We start from the raw sequence: 16,600 nt of genomic DNA, 5'->3' as shown, positions 1-16,600 counted from the left end.
CTTCAGGCCCTCCCAGACCATCCCCACCTGCACCTCACCCGTGTCATTCAAGTCCAGATAGCTCTCAATGCTCTTCCGGACCCTTTTACACACCTCGTCGTCCGCTAACAGCCCCACATCCAGCCGCCACAGCGGGCGCTGGTCCCGCGCCTCCCCCATTTCCACATCCACCCAATGTGGTGCATGATCAGAGATCGCAATGGCCGAGTACTCAGCTTCCTGTACCCTCGGGATCAGCCCCCTGCTCAACACGAAGAAATCGATTCTGGAGTACACTCTATGGACGTGGGAGAAAAAGGAATACTCCCTCGCCCTCGGCCTACCAAACCTCCATGGGTCTACTCCTCCCATCTGCTCCATGTACCCCCTCAGCACTTCTGCCGCTGCCGGCCTCCTATTGGTCCTTGAGCTCGATCTGTCTAGCCCGGGGTCCAGCACTGTGTTAAAGTCCCCCCCCATGATCAAGCCCCCTGCCTCCAGTCCCGGAATGAGGCCCAATAGGCGCCTCATAAAACCCGCGTCATCCCAGTTCGGGGCATATACGTTGACCATCACCACTTTCTCCCCCTGCAGCTTACCCTTCACCATCACATACCTACCCTCCTTATCCGCCACTACCTCCTCCGCCACGAACGACACCCTCTTTCCCACCAGAATCGCCACCCCCCCGGTTCTTTGCGTCCAATCCAGAGTGGAACACCTGTCCCACCCACCCCCTTCTCAGGCGAACCTGGTCCACTACCTTCAAATGGGTCTCCTGTAACATTGCTACATCAGCCTTCAGTCCCTTCAGGTGTGAGAATACCCTTGATCTCTTGACCGGCCCATTCAGCCCCTCACGTTCCAAGTGATCAGCCGGGTCGCGGGACGAACCGCCCCCTTCCCCTGCCGATTAGCCATGTCCTGTTCCCTGCTCGCCCCGGGTCGACCCTCCCCTTCTGACCCGCTCCCCATGGCGATGGCCCCCTCCCCCCACCCCTCCAGTCCTCCACTTCCCGTTTGTGGTCTTTTCAGCAGCAACCCGGTGTCCCTCCCTAAACCCCCCCCCCCCCCCCCCCCCCCCCCCAGGCTAGGACCCCTCCGAGCCGCGATGTACCCTCCATCGTACTCCCGTAAGTCAGCTGGTTTACGCTGACCCGGCAGCTCCTGCCACACTCCGACTCCTCCCGGCTCGGGGGGGGGGGCCTCCCTCCCCTTGCCACTCCTCCCTGGCCCCGCTCCAACGCGGGAAAGGTCGCCATTGCTAGCCATGCCCCGCGCTCCTCCCCTCCCCCCTCCTCTGCCCCGCGCGCGGGAAAACAGAGGAAAGCCCGCGCTTTCGCCCTGCCACACCCCACCCCGCCATCTTCAGTTCGATAAATTATTGTTGTCCACAAAACTGTTCAACGAAGCTGTATCGCAGTTTCACAGAAAGGAGCTCTGCTAGAATGAGTTAATTGACAGTTGTAGTTTCGCGTGAGAGCTGGCAAAGTTACAAATGCACAGGTCAACAATAAACACAGAGGCAGGAAGAAATGGGCCGTGATTACCTGCAAACGAAGAGAGATTATGAAGCAGCAGAAATCTGGCCGGTGTTGAGCCAGCTTTTATTGCTCACACAAACAAAATTATCTCCCAGACTGGTTCCAAACCTTGGGTGTGATGACAAGAAAACTTCTAACTGAAATTATTCAGTCCATTGAGGTCACAGGAGCTGAATAAAACAGAAGAAGCTCAAAGGTAGTGCCACTCTCTGAGGAATTGTGGAAATGTTGCTGGGAGGTTAAGTGAGCTGAATATAAGCTACCTGCATGTTTCTGAGCCTGTGCTCGGTGTATTGGGAGGTTTTCTCCTGGTTGGAGTGTCCCCGGGATGGGCAGTAACCAGCAGATTGAAGCTGCAGTCTCCACGTTCTGCTGGCAGCGAGTGAATGGAGAGTTTGGGTAAAATCCAGCTGCTTGCCCCTCACTCACCCACTGTGGAGCCGGGCAAGAATTAATCTCATTCAAACCTCCTGGAAGTGTAAATTTCACAAGGCTGTGAGATGACGTATTTTGCTAATGTTTAACAACAAATTGGAACGAGGAAGCTTTGCCTCATAGTTACAGATGAGTACGTTTTAATGTTCTGCACAGTATGAAACAGGGGAGTTTGTGTGTGTTCAGCAAACGCGATAGTTTCACTTCGGTAAAAGATCAACCAAAATTGGGAACTATTCAAATTTTGATCAAAACGTAATTGCGAAAAACAATGTATTTAACAATTGAAATGAGTTCTTACTAATTACTGATAATGTCCGCCGGATGTTGCGTTGTAAGTTTCACAGGAGCCACAGTGAGAAGGTTGGTGGGTTTTGTAAATTGGAAGTGACACATGAGCAGCTTGTTGGGCTGTTTCGTCTCACTGTCGATTTCATGTTCCAGCAAACGGCAATCGGTGTTGTGATTGGCTGAAGATGTCACTTATGTTCATTCTAAACATGGAAGTTTGTATATTTCTAATGAAAACTCGGACATGAATATAAAAGGTGAATGATATAGTGTCAGGCGGTATAACTTTTGTGTGTCAGTTTCCCTGGTGGTCTAGTGGTTAGGATTCGGCGCTTTCACCGCCGTGGCCCGGGTTCGATTCCCGGTCAGGGAATGATAAATTATTGTTGTCCACAAAACTGTTCAACGAAGCTGTATCGCAGTTTCACAGAAAGGAGCTCTGCTAGAATGAGTTAATTGACAGTTGTAGTTTCGCGTGAGAGCTGGCAAAGTTACAAATGCACAGGTCAACAATAAACACAGAGGCAGGAAGAAATGGGCCATGATTAGCTGCAAACGAAGAGAGATTATGAAGCAGCAGAAATCTGGCCGGTGTTGAGCCAGCTTTTATTGCTCACACAAACAAAATTATCTCCCAGACTGGTTCCAAATCTTGGGTGTGATGACAAGAAAACTTCTAACTGAAATTATTCAGTCCATTGAGGTCACAGGAGCTGAATAAAACAGAAGAAGCTCAAAGGTAGTGCCACTCTCTGAGGAATTGTGGAAATGTTGCTGGGAGGTTAAGTGAGCTGAATATAAGCTACCTGCATGTTTCTGAGCCTGTGCTCGGTGTATTGGGAGGTTTGCTCCTGGTTGGAGTGTCCCCGGGATGGGCAGTAACCAGCAGATTGAAGCTGCAGTCTCCACGTTCTGCTGGCAGCGAGTGAATGGAGAGTTTGGGTAAAATCCAGCTGCTTGCCCCTCACTCACCCACTGTGGAGCCGGGCAAGAATTAATCTCATTCAAACCTCCTGGAAGTGTAAATTTCACAAGGCTGTGAGATGACGTATTTTGCTAATGTTTAACAACAAATTGGAACGAGGAAGCTTTGCCTCATAGTTACAGATGAGTACGTTTTAATGTTCTGTACAGTATGAAACAGGGGAGTTTGTGTGTGTTCAGCAAACGCTGATAGTTTCACTTCGGTAAAAGATCAACCAAAATTGGGAACTATTCAAATTTTGATCAAAACGTAATTGCGAAAAACAATGTATTTAACAATTGAAATGAGTTCTTACTAATTACTGATAATGTCCGCCGGATGTTGCGTTGTAAGTTTCACAGGAGCCACAGTGAGAAGGTTGGTGGGTTTTGTAAATTGGAAGTGACACATGAGCAGCTTGTTGGGCTGTTTCGTCTCACTGTCGATTTCATGTTCCAGCAAACGGCAATCGGTGTTGTGATTGGCTGAAGATGTCACTTATGTTCATTCTAAACATGGAAGTTTGTATATTTCTAATGAAAACTCGGACATGAATATAAAAGGTGAATGATATAGTGTCAGGCGGTATAACTTTTGTGTGTCAGTTTCCCTGGTGGTCTAGTGGTTAGGATTCGGCGCTTTCACCGCCGTGGCCCGGGTTCGATTCCCGGTCAGGGAATGATAAATTATTGTTGTCCACAAAACTGTTCAACGAAGCTGTATCGCAGTTTCACAGAAAGGAGCTCTGCTAGAATGAGTTAATTGACAGTTGTAGTTTCGCGTGAGAGCTGGCAAAGTTACAAATGCACAGGTCAACAATAAACACAGAGGCAGGAAGAAATGGGCCATGATTAGCTGCAAACGAAGAGAGATTATGAAGCAGCAGAAATCTGGCCGGTGTTGAGCCAGCTTTTATTGCTCACACAAACAAAATTATCTCCCAGACTGGTTCCAAACCTTGGGTGTGATGACAAGAAAACTTCTAACTGAAATTATTCAGTCCATTGAGGTCACAGGAGCTGAATAAAACAGAAGAAGCTCAAAGGTAGTGCCACTCTCTGAGGAATTGTGGAAATGTTGCTGGGAGGTTAAGTGAGCTGAATATAAGCTACCTGCATGTTTCTGAGCCTGTGCTCGGTGTATTGGGAGGTTTTCTCCTGGTTGGAGTGTCCCCGGGATGGGCAGTAACCAGCAGATTGAAGCTGCAGTCTCCACGTTCTGCTGGCAGCGAGTGAATGGAGAGTTTGGGTAAAATCCGGCTGCTTGCCCCTCACTCACCCACTGTGGAGCCGGGCAAGAATTAATCTCATTCAAACCTCCTGGAAGTGTAAATTTCACAAGGCTGTGAGATGACGTATTTTGCTAATGTTTAACAACAAATTGGAACGAGGAAGCTTTGCCTCATAGTTACAGATGAGTACATTTTAATGTTCTGCACAGTATGAAACAGGGGAGTTTGTGTGTGTTCAGCAAACGTGATAGTTTCACTTCGGTAAAAGATCAACCAAAATTGGGAACTATTCAAATTTTGATCAAAACGTAATTGCGAAAAACAATGTATTTAACAATTGAAATTAGTTCTTACTAATTACTGATAATGTCCGCCGGATGTTGCGTTGTAAGTTTCACAGGAGCCACAGTGAGAAGGTTGGTGGGTTTTGTAAGTTGGAAGTGACACATGAGCAGCTTGTTGGGCTGTTTCGTCTCACTGTCGATTTCATGTTCCAGCAAACGGCAATCGGTGTTGTGATTGGCTGAAGATGTCACTTATGTTCATTCTAAACATGGAAGTTTGTATATTTCTAATGAAAACTCGGACATGAATATAAAAGGTGAATGATATAGTGTCAGGCGGTATAACTTTTGTGTGTCAGTTTCCCTGGTGGTCTAGTGGTTAGGATTCGGCGCTTTCACCGCCGTGGCCCGGGTTCGATTCCCGGTCAGGGAATGATAAATTATTGTTGTCCACAAAACTGTTCAACGAAGCTGTATCGCAGTTTCACAGAAAGGAGCTCTGCTAGAATGAGTTAATTGACAGTTGTAGTTTCGCGTGAGAGCTGGCAAAGTTACAAATGCACAGTTCAACAATAAACACAGAGGCAGGAAGAAATGGGCCATGATTAGCTGCAAACGAAGAGAGATTATGAAGCAGCAGAAATCTGGCCGGTGTTGAGCCAGCTTTTATTGCTCACACAAACAAAATTATCTCCCAGACTGGTTCCAAACCTTGGGTGTGATGACAAGAAAACTTCTAACTGAAATTATTCAGTCCATTGAGGTCACAGGAGCTGAATAAAACAGAAGAAGCTCAAAGGTAGTGCCACTCTCTGAGGAATTGTGGAAATGTTGCTGGGAGGTTAAGTGAGCTGAATATAAGCTACCTGCATGTTTCTGAGCCTGTGCTCGGTGTATTGGGAGGTTTTCTCCTGGTTGGAGTGTCCCCGGGATGGGCAGTAACCAGCAGATTGAAGCTGCAGTCTCCACGTTCTGCTGGCAGCGAGTGAATGGAGAGTTTGGGTAAAATCCAGCTGCTTGCCCCTCTCTCACCCACTGTGGAGCCGGGCAAGAATTAATCTCATTCAAACCTCCTGGAAGTGTAAATTTCACAAGGCTGTGAGATGACGTATTTTGCTAATGTTTAACAACAAATTGGAACGAGGAAGCTTTGCCTCATAGTTACAGATGAGTACGTTTTAATGTTCTGTACAGTATGAAACAGGGGAGTTTGTGTGTGTTCAGCAAACCTGATAGATTCACTTCGGTAAAAGATCAACCAAAATTGGGAACTATTCAAATTTTGATCAAAACGTAATTGCGAAAAACAATGTATTTAACAAATGAAATGAGTTCTTATTAATTACTGATAATGTCCGCCGGATGTTGCGTTGTAAGTTTCACAGGAGCCACAGTGAGAAGGTTGGTGGGTTTTGTAAATTGGAAGTGACACATGAGCAGCTTGTTGGGCTGTTTCGTCTCACTGTCGATTTCATGTTCCAGCAAACGGCAATCGGTGTTGTGATTGGCTGAAGATGTCACTTATGTTCATTCTAAACATGGAAGTTTGTATATTTCTAATGAAAACTCGGACATGAATATAAAAGGTGAATGATATAGTGTCAGGCGGTATAACTTTTGTGTGTCAGTTTCCCTGGTGGTCTAGTGGTTAGGATTCGGCGCTTTCACCGCCGTGGCCCGGGTTCGATTCCCGGTCAGGGAATGATAAATTATTGTTGTCCACAAAACTGTTCAACGAAGCTGTATCGCAGTTTCACAGAAAGGAGCTCTGCTAGAATGAGTTAATTGACAGTTGTAGTTTCGCGTGAGAGCTGGCAAAGTTACAAATGCACAGGTCAACAATAAACACAGAGGCAGGAAGAAATGGGCCATGATTAGCTGCAAACGAAGAGAGATTATGAAGCAGCAGAAATCTGGCCGGTGTTGAGCCAGCTTTTATTGCTCACACAAACAAAATTATCTCCCAGACTGGTTCCAAACCTTGGGTGTGATGACAAGAAAACTTCTAACTGAAATTATTCAGTCCATTGAGGTCACAGGAGCTGAATAAAACAGAAGAAGCTCAAAGGTAGTGCCACTCTCTGAGGAATTGTGGAAATGTTGCTGGGAGGTTAAGTGAGCTGAATATAAGCTACCTGCATGTTTCTGAGCCTGTGCTCGGTGTATTGGGAGGTTTGCTCCCGGTTGGAGTGTCCCCGGGATGGGCAGTAACCAGCAGATTGAAGCTGCAGTCTCCACGTTCTGCTGGCAGCGAGTGAATGGAGAGTTTGGGTAAAATCCAGCTGCTTGCCCCTCTCTCACCCACTGTGGAGCCGGGCAAGAATTAATCTCATTCAAACCTCCTGGAAGTGTAAATTTCACAAGGCTGTGAGATGACGTATTTTGCTAATGTTTAACAACAAATTGGAACGAGGAAGCTTTGCCTCATAGTTACAGATGAGCACGTTTTAATGTTCTGCACAGTATGAAACAGGGGAGTTTGTGTGTGTTCAGCAAACGTGATAGTTTCACTTCGGTAAAAGATCAACCAAAATTGGGAACTATTCAAATTTTGATCAAAACGTAATTGCGAAAAACAATGTATTTAACAATTGAAATTAGTTCTTACTAATTACTGATAATGTCCACCGGATGTTGCGTTGTAAGTTTCACAGGAGCCACAGTGAGAAGGTTGGTGGATTTTGTAAATTGGAAGTGACACATGAGCAGCTTGTTGGGCTGTTTCGTCTCACTGTCGATTTCATGTTCCAGCAAACGGCAATCGGTGTTGTGATTGGCTGAAGATGTCACTTATGTTCATTCTAAACATGGAAGTTTGTATATTTCTAATGAAAACTCGGACATGAATATAAAAGGTGAATGATATAGTGTCAGGCGGTATAACTTTTCTGTGTCAGTTTCCCTGGTGGTCTAGTGGTTAGGATTTGGTGCTCTCACCGCCGTGGCCCGGGTTCGATTCCCGGTCAGGGAATGATAAATTATTGTTGTCCACAAAACTGTTCAACGAAGCTGTATCGCAGTTTCACAGAAAGGAGCTCTGCTAGAATGAGTTAATTGACAGTTGTAGTTTCGTGTGAGAGCTGGCAAAGTTACAAATGCACAGTTCAACAATAAACACAGAGGCAGGAAGAAATGGGCCGTGATTACCTGCAAACGAAGAGAGATTATGAAGCAGCAGAAATCTGGCCGGTGTTGAGCCAGCTTTTATTGCTCACACAAACAAAATTATCTCCCAGACTGGTTCCAAACCTTGGGTGTGATGACAAGAAAACTTCTAACTGAAATTATTCAGTCCATTGAGGTCACAGGAGCTGAATAAAACAGAAGAAGCTCAAAGGTAGTGCCACTCTCTGAGGAATTGTGGAAATGTTGCTGGGAGGTTAAGTGAGCTGAATATAAGCTACCTGCATGTTTCTGAGCCTGTGCTCGGTGTATTGGGAGGTTTGCTCCTGGTTGGAGTGTCCCCGGGATGGGCAGTAACCAGCAGATTGAAGCTGCAGTCTCCACGTTCTGCTGGCAGCGAGTGAATGGAGAGTTTGGGTAAAATCCAGCTGCTTGCCCCTCACTCACCCACTGTGGAGCCGGGCAAGAATTAATCTCATTCAAACCTCCTGGAAGTGTAAATTTCACAAGGCTGTGAGATGACGTATTTTGCTAATGTTTAACAACAAATTGGAACGAGGAAGCTTTGCCTCATAGTTACAGATGAGTACGTTTTAATGTTCTGCACAGTATGAAACAGGGGAGTTTGTGTGTGTTCAGCAAACGTGATAGTTTCACTTCGGTAAAAGATCAACCAAAATTGGGAACTATTCAAATTTTGATCAAAACGTAATTGCGAAAAACAATGTATTTAACAATTGAAATTAGTTCTTACTAATTACAGATAATGTCCGCCGGATGTTGGGTTGTAATTTTCACAGGAGCCACAGTGAGAAGGTTGGTGGGTTTTGTAAGTTGGAAGTGACACATGAGCTGTTTGTTGGGCTGTTTCGTCTCACTGTCGATTTCATGTTCCAGCAAACGGCAATCGGTGTTGTGATTGGCTGAAGATGTCACTTATGTTCATTCTAAACATGGAAGTTTGTATATTTCTAATGAAATCTCGGACATGAATATAAAAGGTGAATGATATAGTGTCAGGCGGTATAACTTTTGCGTGTCAATTTCCCTGGTGGTCTAGTGGTTAGGATTCGGCGCTTTCACCGCCGTGGCCCGGGTTCGATTCCCGGTCAGGGAATGATAAATTATTATTGTCCACGAAGCTGTATCGCAGTTTCACAGAAAGGAGCTCTGCTAGAATGAGTTAATTGACAGTTGTAGTTTCGCGTGAGAGCTGGCAAAGTTACAAATGCACAGGTCAACAATAAACACAGAGGCAGGAAGAAATGGGCCGTGATTGGCTGCAAACGAAGAGAGATTATGAAGCAGCAGAAATCTGGCCGGTGTTGAGCCAGCTTTTATTGCTCACACAAACAAAATTATCTCCCAGACTGGTTCCAAATCTTGGGTGTGATGACAAGAAAACTTCTAACTGAAATTATTCAGTCCATTGAGGTCACAGGAGCTGAATAAAACAGAAGAAGCTCAAAGGCAGTGCCACTCTCTGAGGAATTGTGGAAATGTTGCTGGAAGGTTAAGTGAGCTGAATATAAGCTACCTGCATGTTTCTGAGCCTGTGCTCGGTGTATTGGGAGGTTTGCTCCTGGTTGGAGTGTCCCCGGGATGGGCAGTAACCAGCAGATTGAAGCTGCAGTCTCCACGTTCTGCTGGCAGTGAGTGAATGGAGAGTTTAGATAAAATCCTGCTGCTTGCCCCTCACTCACCCACTGTGGAGCCTGGCAAGAATTAATCTCATTCAAACCTCCTGGAAGTGTAAATGTCACAAGCTGTGAGATGACGTATTGTGCTAAGCTTTAACAACAAATTGGAACGAGGAAGCTTTGCCTCATAGTTACAGATGAGTATGTTTTAATGTTCTGCCCAGTATGAAACAGGGGAGTTTGTGTATGTTCAGCAAACGTGATAGTTTCACTTCGGTAAAAGATCAACCAAAATTGGGAACTATTCAAATCTTGATCAAAACGTAATTGCGGAAAACAATGTATTTCACAATTGAAATGAGTTCTTACTAATTACTGATAATGTCCGCCGGATGTTGCGTTGTAAGTTTCACAGGAGCCACAGTGAGAAGGTTGGTGGGTTTTGTAAATTGGAAGTGACACATGAGCAGCTTGTTGGGCTGTTTCGTCTCACTGTCGATTTCATGTTCCAGCAAACGGCAATCGGTGTTGTGACTGGCTGAAGATGTCACTTGTGTTCATTCTAAACATGTAATTTTGTATATTTCTAATGAAAACTCGGTCATGAAAATAAAAGGTGAATCATATACTGTCAGGCGGTTTAAATTTTGCTCGTCAGTTTTATGGTGGTCTGGTGGTTAGGTTTCGGTGTTTTCACCGCCGCGGTGTGGGTTCGATTACCGGCCAGGGAATGATGAATTATTGTTGTCCCCCAAACTGTTCAACGAAGCTGAATCACAGTTTCACAGAAAAGAGCTCTCCCTTATATACTTAGCAAAATTTGTCGTTTCAAGCCAGAGCTGGAAAAGTTACAAGTGCAGCAGGTCAACAATAAACACAGAGGCAGGAAGAAATGGACAGCGATTGGCTGCAAAGGAAGAGAGATTTTGAAGCAGCGAAAATCTGGGTGGTGTTGGGCCAACTTTTATTGCTCGCCCAGACAAAATTATCTCCCAGATCTGGGTCCAAATCTTGGGTGTGATGACAAGAAAACATCAAACTGAAATTATTCAGTCCATTGAGGTCACAGGAGCTGAATACAACAGAAGAAGCTCAAAGGTAGTGCCACAGACTGAGGGATTGTGGAAATGTTGCTGGGAGGTTACGTGGGCCGGATATAATCTACCTGCATGTTTCTGAGCCTGTGCTTGGTGTATTGGGAGGTTTGCTCCTGGTTAGAGTGTCCCCGGGATGCGCAGTAACCCGCTGATTGAAGCTGCAGTCTCCGCGTTCTGCTGGCAGCGAGTGAATGGAGAGTTTGGGTAAAATCCTGCTGCTTGCCCCTCTCTCACCCACTGTGGAGCCGGGGTAGAAATAACCTCATTCAAAACATGTGGAAGTGTAAATGTCACAAAGCTGTGAGATGACGTATTGTGCTAATGTTTAACAACAAATCGGAATGAGGAAGCTTTGCCTCATAGTTACAGATGAGTACGTTTTGATGTTGTGCCCAGTATGAAGCAGGAGAGTTTGTGTATGTTCAGCAAACGTGGTAGTCTCACTTCAGAAAAAGATCAACAAAAATTGGGAACTATTCAAATTTTGATCAACCCGTAATTGCGAGAAACAATGTATTTAACAATTGAAATGAGTTCTTACTAATTACTGATAATGTCCGCCGGATGTTGCGTTGTACATTTCACAGGAGCCACAGTGAGAAGGTTGGTGGGTTTTGTAAGTTGGAAGTGACACATGAGCAGCTTGTTGGGCTGTTTCGTCTCACTGTCGATTTCATGTTGCAGCAAACGACAATCGGTGTTGTGATTGGCTGAAGATGTCACTTGTGTTCATTCTAATTGTATATTTCTAATGAAAACTCGGACATGAACATAAAAGGTGAATGATATAGTGTCAGATGGTTTTTACTTTTGCTTGTCAGTTTCCCTGGTGGTCTAGTGGTTAGGATTCGGTGCTTTCACTGCCACGGCCCGGTTTCCCGGCCAGGGAATGATGAATTATTGTTGTCCACCAAACTGTTCAACGAAGCTGTATCACAGTTTCACAGAAAAGAGCTCTGCTAGAATCAGTTAAGTGACATTTGTAGTTTCACGTGTGAGCTGATTTTATGTCAGCCGGGTTAAAATTCTACTTGTCAGTTTCCCTGGTGGTCTGGTGGTTTATATTCGGCGCTCTCACCGCTGCGGCCCGGGTTCGATTCTTGGTCAGGAAATTATGATTTATTGTTGTCCACCGAACCGTTCAACGATGCTGAATCACAATTTCATAGAAAAGAGCTCTGCCTCAAAGAGTTAAGCGACCTTTGTCGTTTCACGTCAGAGCTGGAAAAGTTACAAGTGCAGCAGGGCAACAATAAACACAGAGGCAGGAAGAAATGGATTGTGATTGGCTGCAAAGGAAGAGAGATTATGAAGCAGCGAAAATCTGGGTGGTGTTGGGCCAGCTTTTATTGCTCATTATCTGGCTGAATGATTCAGTGAATCCCTGTCCACATGCAGAGCAGGTGAATGGCTTCTCCCCAGTGTGAGCCCTTTGATGTGTCAGCAGGTGGGATGACTGAGTGAATCCCTTCCCACACACAGAGCAGTTGAGTGGCCTCTCCCCAGTGTGACAACATTGATGAGTTTCCAGCACAGATGGGGATCTGAATCCTTTCCCACAGTGCCCACATTTTCAGGGTTCCTCCATGGTGCAGGCATCCTTGGGACTCACCAGTTTTCATAATCAGTTGAAGCCTTGTCCACAGCAAAAATGTGCAGGATTTCTCTCCACTCTGAATGGTGCGATGTTTTTTCAGGCTGTGTAAGTGGGTAACACCAGGGCGGCACGGTGGTGCAGTGGTTAGCACTGGTTCGATCCCGGCCCCCTGTCTGTGTGGAGTTGCACATTCTCCACATGTCTGCGTGGGTCTCACCCCTACAACCCAAAGATGTGCAGGTTAGGTGGATTAGCCGCACTAAATTGCCCCTTAATTGGACAAAATAATTGGGTATTCTAAATTTATAAAACAAAGTAATTGGTTGATGCTTTTTCCAATCAGTTCCTTGAAACGCAATTACCCAGGTGTGTGTGTGTCTTGGTGCTTTAAAATCTCTTGAGACAGACAAACATTTCTACTTCTAGATTCAAAGTCTGATGATATTCAGGTCACAAGGAATCAAGTGACTGTCAGACTCAGATGCAACATTTACTTTCAGATTACTGTCTGTAAATCCTCACTTTCTAATATACTGTAAAAGATTATAAATATCATACTGTCAAATAAAATAGAAATTCAGAAGGCATTTCTAGTTTTGATGGAATATTTTTCTTCCCTCATTCCCCATAAGCTATAAATTTCCATCCCACACACTCTCCCTCCATTCTCACTCTGCTGTATCTAATATTCACCCATGATTAGACATATGGGGCAGTAGGGGAGAACTTTATTTCAGCAGTGAGTGCTGATGACTTGGAACTCACGACCTAGTGGTGCAAGTTGCGATGATAAGATTATTTGAAACTGAACGTAGAAGGGCACCTGAAGGAAATAAACTTGCAGAGGTATGGTGATATCAAGGGGAAATGGAACAGCCTGAATTGTTCTGCAGAGTCGGCATGGACTCAAGTGACTGAATGGACTCCTTCTGTGCTGTAATAAAATAGAGAATTTATTCACAGAACTATATCAGAAGACAAGAAATAATAATAAATGGCTTAACCCCTTTAATGTGAACATTAGGAAAGAGACCATTCTTTTAGCCAAATAAATGTGTCAAGCTGAGGGAGCAAAGGATGTCAATGTCTTTAAGGGAGAGAGAGACATGGGCCAAGCTTTCAAGAGTCTGCACCCTCCCTGGCTTCACTTCCTTTCCCTTCAGTTGCTGTAAGTCCCCAATGCCCCCCCCAGAATGAGAAAGGAAATGGAAAGGGGGAAACACTGAGCTCCCAGATGAGGAGGAAATTTTGGTCTGAAACTCATTGTCCAAGCTTCGAATTGTGACGTCACAATAGAGCCCTGCCTGAATCAACCAATAACAAATCACTCTGCTCCACGGTGACGTCTGCGGGTTCCAGTGCGCAGTCCTGTCCCCATTGTTCCCCCTCCCACGACACCTCCTCCAGACAAGGTTTCCAGGCAACCGGCTGACGGCTCCCGCCAGAGCGAGAAGCCGCTCAGTGATCTCCCCCCAGGTCCGGTACTGCGCATGTTCAAAGGACGGGGTAGGTGCGCATGTGCAGGGAGTCCCCGCCCCCTTGACCCACATGTCGAGGTATTGACCAATGGTAAACTGGGAGGACCGGAAGGACTCTTCTCCGCCAGCCAATCAGAGTTCCATCATTGTATGCCTGCGGAGTTTGGAAATTGCGCTTGTTGACCTGCTCATTCCTGCCCAGGAAAGCTGCTGCTCCTCACTCTGAATGAGCTTGAGCATCACACCTCATCTCTACAACATCTGTGAGTAAAACGCTTTCTTTTCTCATTCTCACCTTCAGTTGATCACTTGCAGCAACTGAAGGGAAAGGAAGTGGATCCAGGGAGGGTGCAGACTCTGCAAACCTTGGCCCAGGTCTCTCTCTCTTAAAGACATTGACATCCTTTGCTCCCCCAGCTTGACAATTTCTTGTCTGGCTAAAAGGATGGTCTCTTTCCCAATGCTCACAGCTCTGATTCTCCGCCCCTCCGAATCCACTCCCTGAAGACGACATATGGGGTAGTGTTTGGAGACTAAGCATTGGGGAATGAGAGAGGGAAAAATGTTCCATAGAAACGAGAGTTGTCCATTCTGAAATTCTATCCTGCACTTTTGTAAACTCATTTTGTAAACTCTTTTTATAGGATATTAGAAGAGGAGGAATTACAGACCGAAAACTCGAAAATTCTCGATGTGACGGAGTCACTCTATTCCTTGGGACCTGAATATCATTGGCCTTTGAATCTAGAAGGAGAAATGTTTATCTGTTCTGTCGGCTTCAAACTATTTTAATCATCAGTGTGACTGGAAAAGCACCGAGACACACACACCCGAGTGAGAGTGTTCCAGAACACTGACTGTGCAAAGAGCTTTAACCAGTTACCAGCCTGAAAAAAACATCACACGATTAACAGCGGAGAGAGACCGTACACGTGTTCTGTGTGTGGACAAGGCTTCAACTGATTGTCCGACCTGGAGAGACAGAAGGAGACCCAAAACATGGAGAACCCGTGGAAATGTGGGGACTGTGGGAAGGGATTCAGAGCCCCATCTGTGCTGGAAGCTCATCGACGCATTCACACTGGGGAGAGGCCATTCACCTGCTCTGTGTGTGGGAAGGGATTTGCTGTGTTATCCAACCTGCGGGCACACCAGCGAATTCACACCGGCGAGAAGCCATTCACATGCTCTCAATGTGGGAAGGGATTCAGTGATTCATCCAACTTGCGGAATCATCAGCTAATTCACACTGGGGAGCGACTGTTCACCTGCTCTCAGTGTGGGAAGAGATTCACTCAGGTATCCCAGCTGAAGAGCCATCAACGGGTTCACACTGGCGAGAAGCCATTCACCTGCTCTCAGTGTGGGAAGGGATTCACTGAGTTATCCAGCCTGAAGAAACATCAGCAAGTTCACACTGGGGAGAGGCCGTTCACCTGCTCTCAGTGTGGGAAGGGATTCACTGAGTTATCCAGCCTGAAGAAACATCAGCGAGTTCACACTGGGGAGAGGCCGTTCACCTGCTCTCAGTGTGGGAAGGGATTCCGTGTTTCATCCGTACTAGTGAAACACCACTGGATTCACAGCGGAGAGAGGCCATTCACTTGCTCTGCTTGTGGGAAGGGATTTACTGAGCTATCCATATTGAAGAAACACCAGCGAGTTCACACTGGGGAGAGGCCATACACCTGCTCTCAGTGTGGGAAGAGATTCACTCGGTCAGACACCCTGCAGTCACATCAGCGAGTTCAAACTGGGGAGAGGTTGTTCACCTGCTCTCAGTGTGGGAAAGGATTTATTCACTCATCCAGCCTGTGGACACACCAATGACTTCACACTGGATAGAGGCCACTCGTGCTCTCAGCCTGGGAAGGAAATATGTGATTCATTGCACCTGCTGAGACACCAACAAGTTCACAATTGATTACAGGAGTTGGATTCTGTTATTGTTTCTGCTCTCAATTACACCCAGGACTGCATTTTGTTCATTCTGACAGTTGATCAATGGGGACGATCAGACGGTTTCTTTCTTCTGGACTGGTTGGTCTCACGACGTTGCCTCCAGTCTCATTGAGACTTGTTGCAATTGCCTGGTTCTAAATGTCACGAGAATCACAGAGTGAAAGAGTGTTTGTAAGTTTGAAGATATTTAGTTCCCATTTCTATTTGGAACCTCCAAAGCATGCCACCTTGCCATGGAGATGGGCTGTGGTGGTTATATGTTTTTTTTCTGTTTGATTTATTTGGGCGTTCCTCAGAAGAAAACTATGAGGGTATGAGGGGCAAGTTGTTTGAAGTGGATAGGGACACTGATGGGAAACAGGGAATAGCTAATATTAAAGGAAATATTACATATTTACCAGGTGGTCAGTTAGCTCAGTTGGCTGGTTCATGATGCGGAGCGACGCCAACAGCATAGGTTCGATTCCCATACAGAGAGGTTATCCATGAAGACCCTGCCTTCTCAACATTGCCACTCACCTGAAGTGTGGTGACACTCAAGTTAAGTCATCACCAGTAAGCTCTCTCTCTCAAAGGGGAGAGCAGCCTATGGTCCTTTGGGACTTTGGCGACTTTCATTTTACAGAATACAACAAAAATAGATTCCTTTAAGGAACAGAAATCAAAGTTCAAGATCCCATTAGATCAAAGGAAACGGCTCTTGAAGTGACCAAAATAGAAATAGGCCTGAGGATTGGGAACTTGTTTGGAATTCAGCAAAGGAGAACCAAGAAACTGATTTTTTAAAAAAGAACATGAGAGCAAACTGACGAGAAACATAAAAACCGACTGGAAAAGCTCTGATAGGAATGTGAAAAGGAAAAGATCAGTAAAGACCAACGTGGGTCCATGCCAGACAGAGACAGGAGAGTTTATAATGGGGAATAAGGAAATGACAGAGAAACTAAACAATGTGTGTCTGTCTTCACGGAGGAA

General features: G+C 45.7%; 6 non-coding genes and 1 pseudogene across 6 annotated transcripts; all 7 read left to right on the top strand.

Moving 5' to 3' along the window:
* The window catches only part of LOC119952147, a 104,081-nt pseudogene extending 87,481 nt beyond the window's left edge, over positions 1–16,600 (top strand).
* trnae-uuc lies at positions 2,551–2,622 on the top strand. The gene has a single exon. It is a non-coding gene; the product is annotated as a tRNA-Glu (tRNA).
* Positions 3,821–3,892, top strand: trnae-uuc. The gene has a single exon. It is a non-coding gene; the product is annotated as a tRNA-Glu (tRNA).
* Positions 5,090–5,161, top strand: trnae-uuc. The gene has a single exon. It is a non-coding gene; the product is annotated as a tRNA-Glu (tRNA).
* Positions 6,359–6,430, top strand: trnae-uuc. Its single transcript has one exon. It is a non-coding gene; the product is annotated as a tRNA-Glu (tRNA).
* Positions 7,628–7,699, top strand: trnae-cuc. The gene has a single exon. It is a non-coding gene; the product is annotated as a tRNA-Glu (tRNA).
* trnae-uuc lies at positions 8,897–8,968 on the top strand. Its single transcript has one exon. It is a non-coding gene; the product is annotated as a tRNA-Glu (tRNA).

The sequence above is a fragment of the Scyliorhinus canicula genome, chromosome 17 (assembly GCF_902713615.1).
Source record: "Scyliorhinus canicula chromosome 17, sScyCan1.1, whole genome shotgun sequence".
Lineage (NCBI taxonomy): Eukaryota > Metazoa > Chordata > Chondrichthyes > Carcharhiniformes > Scyliorhinidae > Scyliorhinus > Scyliorhinus canicula.
This window is presented reverse-complemented; position numbering and strand designations above follow the sequence as displayed.